Here is a 5,254-nt window from a genome sequence, read left to right as displayed (position 1 = left end):
AAATGTTTAGTATAGAAGCCATGTGAGGAGATGTGTATGGCGGTAGGTACTATGAAATAAAGCTGGCTGACTCCTGGAACTTCATCTGACTGCTTTGTGAATTCTCCATCCTTACCCTGCAACCTTCAGACCTGCCAGACCATAGGAGCTGTGGGAGCTGGATGGAGCCCAGAAAGGCCTCACCATCTCCCCCTACCAACAATAGGACTCATTAAAATATACTGACAATAATTATCATAAACACTATGCTCTAATTTTCTCTATTCTGTCTTTATTTGCATAGAACCTATATAACAAAATGGATAATCTATAGATTACCAAACTGATAAATTCATAAACAGCAGACCAGAAATAACAAGTCCAGGTTAGTCATCAGGAATCCACTGTTCAATTGGTTCAAAGGCAAAATTTGAACCTATGTTTTGTTGAATTTTAATAGTATCTTCAAGCTTAAATTTGACTCTGAAGTTCTAAATCGTAATCTTTGTATGTAACTAATGTGTGCTAAGAGAAAAAATAATTAATAAATGTATAACAATGAAACAAAACTATGCTTTACAACTTTTTAAAAACCCACTTTAGATCTTCTACCTAAGGCTTTAAATATTTTAGAAAGAACCAAAGCATAATGATTACTTTCATAAAAAATGTTGATGTAAGATGTTAATATTGCAAATTGAAGTATACATATATTATATACATGTATTGATACATCTATGTGTGCATAAGGCTTTGCATAGCAAAGACAAATGAAGGAAAGAAGTGTCTGGGGAAGAAAAACGTAATTTGAGATAAACACACGGAGCTTCATCTGATTTTATAATTTTTAAATGTTAAATGTGAATGCCAGACCAATTTATTCAGTTAGTTAAAAAATTTAAACTTTATCTCCAGATATTTAAAAATAAAATATAGAATAAAGTCTCCTGGATCAACTGTACTTTTTCAGTCTTATTTCCCATACTAATCTACATCAGTCAAACTGGTCTGCAGGCCTAATCAAATTTGTTCCCACTCAAAATATTTATTTTGGGATGTTTTTCTCCTATTGAAGTTCTGTCTCTTTAAGGTTTTTAAATTACTTTGTGCCTTATCACCATTAATTTTCTTATTTTATTGCCACTACAGTGTATACATATATTTTTCCTTTGAGAAACTATAGTACATATCATCTAAGCCATCATTTGTTTCCTAGCAACGAAGCTATTTTATATAAAAAATATAAGGGCAAACACTCTGTTTCATATATATTTAAATGTATATAAAACATAGATGTTGTGTGCAAGAGGGAGAGAGAATGACAGCTAATCTGCTTCTTCTTTAATCTGCACAAAACTTTGCCCACTGCACTGATGAGCATCAATATGCTAATAAAGAGAAAGACAGACAGACAGACAGAGAGAAAAGCAGCTAACAAAATCAAAGGAGCACAGAAACTCCATCTGATGGCCATGCACTTCTTCTAATAAACCCCAGCACTGTACATAAAAAACACTACATTGCAAGTGTGACAATGGGGAAACAACACAGACCTCAACCATGCTTAGATAATGAAGATAGAAGCTCTGAGTACCCAACAAGTTTCAACCACCTATCGCCTCTGAGATAATGACTTTAGAGAAGAAATAGGGTGGGTGTTCTAAGAACTCAAAGAAAGCATGGAATGAACTGAATGAACCATGATCAAGATTCAAGAAGATATGAAAATAGAAATGATAAAACTTCAAACTGAAATAACATGGGTGAAAACATTGGTAGGCAAAATAATATACAGACTGGAAAGCCTCACCAGCATAGTAACAGCAGCTAAGCACAGACACAGGGACCTGGAAGATGAGCTGTATAACACCTCCATACAACAAAAAAAGCTTGTAAAGATCCTTAAAATAAATGATCAGAAAATAAAAAATATATTCAAAGAATGTTAACAGATGAAAATAAAAGTCTGTTATAGACTCAAGAAAAACAACATAAAAATAGTTGGGTCCCAGAGGCCCAGGAAGAAAACTCCCATGAAGAATAAAGGATCAAAGATATCATTGCAGATACATTCCCAGAGCTAAAGAGTGTTTGCAACCACTTCCTGGATGACCAAAGAGTACCAGCTAAAGGAGATCTAAAAAAAAAAAAACAACCCAAGGCACATCCCTGTCTCAATGAAGAATACTACAGATAGATATAGAATAATGAATACAGCAAGATATAAAGATAAATTAAATACAAAGAAAGATTCTTAAGAATTGTTTCATTTTAGATTTCTTCAGGCACACTTGGTAGTGCTCAGGGTTTACCCATAGTTTTTTGTTCAGGGATCACATTTGTTAGTGCTCAGGGGACCATATAAGGACTGGGGATCAACCAGTGTCAAACACATTAAAGAAAAATACCTTAACTCTGCATTATCTTCCTGTTTCTTAAAAAATGTTTTACTGTTTCTGTATGACCCCTGAATTATACTTATAGTTATACTTACAAAAGAGCTAAAGGCATGTCTTAAATTCATATTAATATACCAACATTCATGAAAAACCTTTTTCATACAATCAAAAGGTAGAAGCAACATACACACCAGAAATGAATAGATCAGAAAATGTGAGATATATAGGGCATATAATTATTCAGTTACTTTAGAGAATGAGACTTTAATATATGATGTATACAACACTGATGAACCTTGATAATATTATGCTTAAAAACACAATAGAGGGACAGAGAAATAGCATGGAAGTAGGGCATTTGCCTTACATGCAGAAGGATGGCGGTTTGAATACCAGCATCCCATATAGTTCCCCCGAGTCTGCCAGGAGTGATTTCTGAGTGTAGAGCCAGGAGTAACCCCTGAGCTCAGCCCAGTGTGACCCAAAAACCAAAAACCTAGCCAAAACAAAACAAAACAAAACAAAAAGAACACACAATAAACACACAAAAATAATATTTTAATTCTACTTAACAACTCCCATAAAAATATTCATAATGACCAAAAATAAAATAGAGGGAATCATGGAAGGTGAGAGAGGGAATATGAGATGTATGAAGTAAAAGAATACAGCATTTTGAGAGGAAGGGATAATAAAATTTTCTCCAGGGTTACACAACATTGTGACTATACACTTAAGTATATACTAATAAATGGTTAAAATGATAAATAGATTTTATAACAATTAAAACATCTGGCGATAGCTTCAGCAGGAGAGACATCACTATGTAAGCAAAACAATCTATTGTGTGACTAAGAAATCAAAGACTATTGAGCTTTATTTAGAAAAGGCATGTTTTCTTTCCCTAAACATTTTTAGGCCACATTACCTATGTCCTTGAATTTATACATAATTTGATTCAAAGCTAAAGACTTTTTGGTAAAAAACATTTTTTTTGTAAAGCTTCTAAGCAAAGACTTACTATGGCTTGCCATAGTGAACATTATAAATTCTGTATTGAGTCATGAAAGTAGTTAAAAAGTCACTAAAGTATTAAAATAGAAAGACTCTCATTCTATATTAATTTAGTATTTATAGTTATTATTTATCATATATTATTATACTATCTCATTATTTATTTATATCTATAATTCTATTTATTTATAATTCTAATTCATCTTTGTACAGAAGCTATTAGAAATTGAGTTTTAAATTTGAGACTCAAAATAATGTCCACTATACTGCTGACAAAGTTTAGACCAGAATTACTTTTATTTTTTTGGATCATACCCGGTGACGCTCAGGGGTAACTCCTGGCTATCTGCTGGCTTGTGGGACCATATAGGACACTGGGGGATCGAACCATGGTCCGTCCAAGGCTAGCGCCGCCAAGGCAGATGCCTTACCGCTCCATGCCACATCTCCAGCCCCAGAATTTCTTTTCTTTTCTTTTTTTTTGTCCCCCATTCACAATACAGACCAGGCAAAGGGTCTGGGTTGAGGTGTATTGGGGTGCATTTACTGTACCTCCTCTTTCTCAACAGTCAGTGTAAAGAACACAGCCTGTGGTAAGCATGGGAGGCGTTATCTTTTCTTTTCTTTTTTGATTTTTTTGATATATATATAAAAATAAACCTTCACCAGTGCAACAGTCCCATCACCAATATCCCAAGTGTCCCTCCTCCTTACTCCACACTGGCCTGTACTCTAGACAGGCTTTCTACATATTTTTCTTTTCTTTTCTTATTATTAAATAATTTTTTTAATTTAACATTTTTTATTTAAAAAATGTGATTCACAAATGTATTCATGGTTAAGTTTTAAACATACAATGTGTCATCACAAGATCCACTGGGGCCAGAGAGATAGCATGGAGGTAAGGCATTTGCCTTGCATTTAGAAGGACTGTTATTTCATATCCGGCATCCCAGATGGTCTCCCACACCTGCCACGAGCGATTTCTGAGTAGAGAGCCAGGAGTAACCCCTGAGCGCTGCCGATGTGACCCAAATAAACAAACAAATAAACAACAACAACAAAACATAGTGTCAGCACCAGTACCACCATCAGTATAAACCATCCTCTGTCAATGTTCCCAGAGTTTCTAAAATTTTTCCTTTCACGAACACATTTTAATGGAGAAAATTTTATGTAACACTGGGTTTATAATATAAAGATGTAAATAAAAATTTTCTGATGATAAGTTTTAAATAATTTTTAAGTTACATGACTATATGTAATGTTATGATTGAGGGCTAATAACAGATTTAGAGACTAAAATATCAGTTCAATAAATAAGTTATCTCCAATTTAAGTTCCTAAAGTAGATAATTTTTTACTTAGAATCACAAAGATTTGTGTATGTGATTAAGTCACTTGTTTAATATAATGCTCTTGGTACATGTATCTTGAGTGATTTCCCAGTTTGGTAATTTATGACATTAGTTAAAATTCATTACTGATATAACAAAAGAGTGAATTACTCAAGAAAATAGTAAAAGTGATTGTATTAAGCTCCAAAACAATTGCACTTTGGTCTTTATTTTTATATAATAATTTTATTTGCCAATTATTGTTTGATTTTATCATAAAATGTATTAAAATTGTATTGTTTGCTTTAGCTATTATTAAAACAATCTTTTTTTTTTTGGTTTTTCAGGTCACACCCGTTTGATGCTCAGGGGTTACTCCTGGCTAAGTGCTCAGAAATTGCCCCTGGCTTGCGGGGAACCACATGGGACGCCGGGGGATCAAACTGCTGTCCTGATCCTTGGCTAGCACTTGCAAGACAGACACCTTACCTCTAGCGCCACCTCGCCGGCCCCTATTATAAACAA

General features: G+C 33.9%; 1 non-coding gene across 1 annotated transcript; it reads right to left on the bottom strand.

Moving 5' to 3' along the window:
* Nucleotides 1-3,871: 3,871 nt before the first annotated feature.
* LOC126005228 (small nucleolar RNA SNORA51) lies at nucleotides 3,872-4,001 on the bottom strand. Its single transcript, XR_007494397.1, has one exon. It is a non-coding gene; the product is annotated as a small nucleolar RNA SNORA51 (small nucleolar RNA).
* Between the last annotated feature and the right edge of the window lie 1,253 nt (nucleotides 4,002-5,254).

Source organism: Suncus etruscus, chromosome 3, assembly GCF_024139225.1.
Source record: "Suncus etruscus isolate mSunEtr1 chromosome 3, mSunEtr1.pri.cur, whole genome shotgun sequence".
NCBI lineage: Eukaryota > Metazoa > Chordata > Mammalia > Eulipotyphla > Soricidae > Suncus > Suncus etruscus.
Note: the sequence above shows the minus strand (reverse complement) of the source record. Positions and strands in the feature narration are given on the sequence as shown.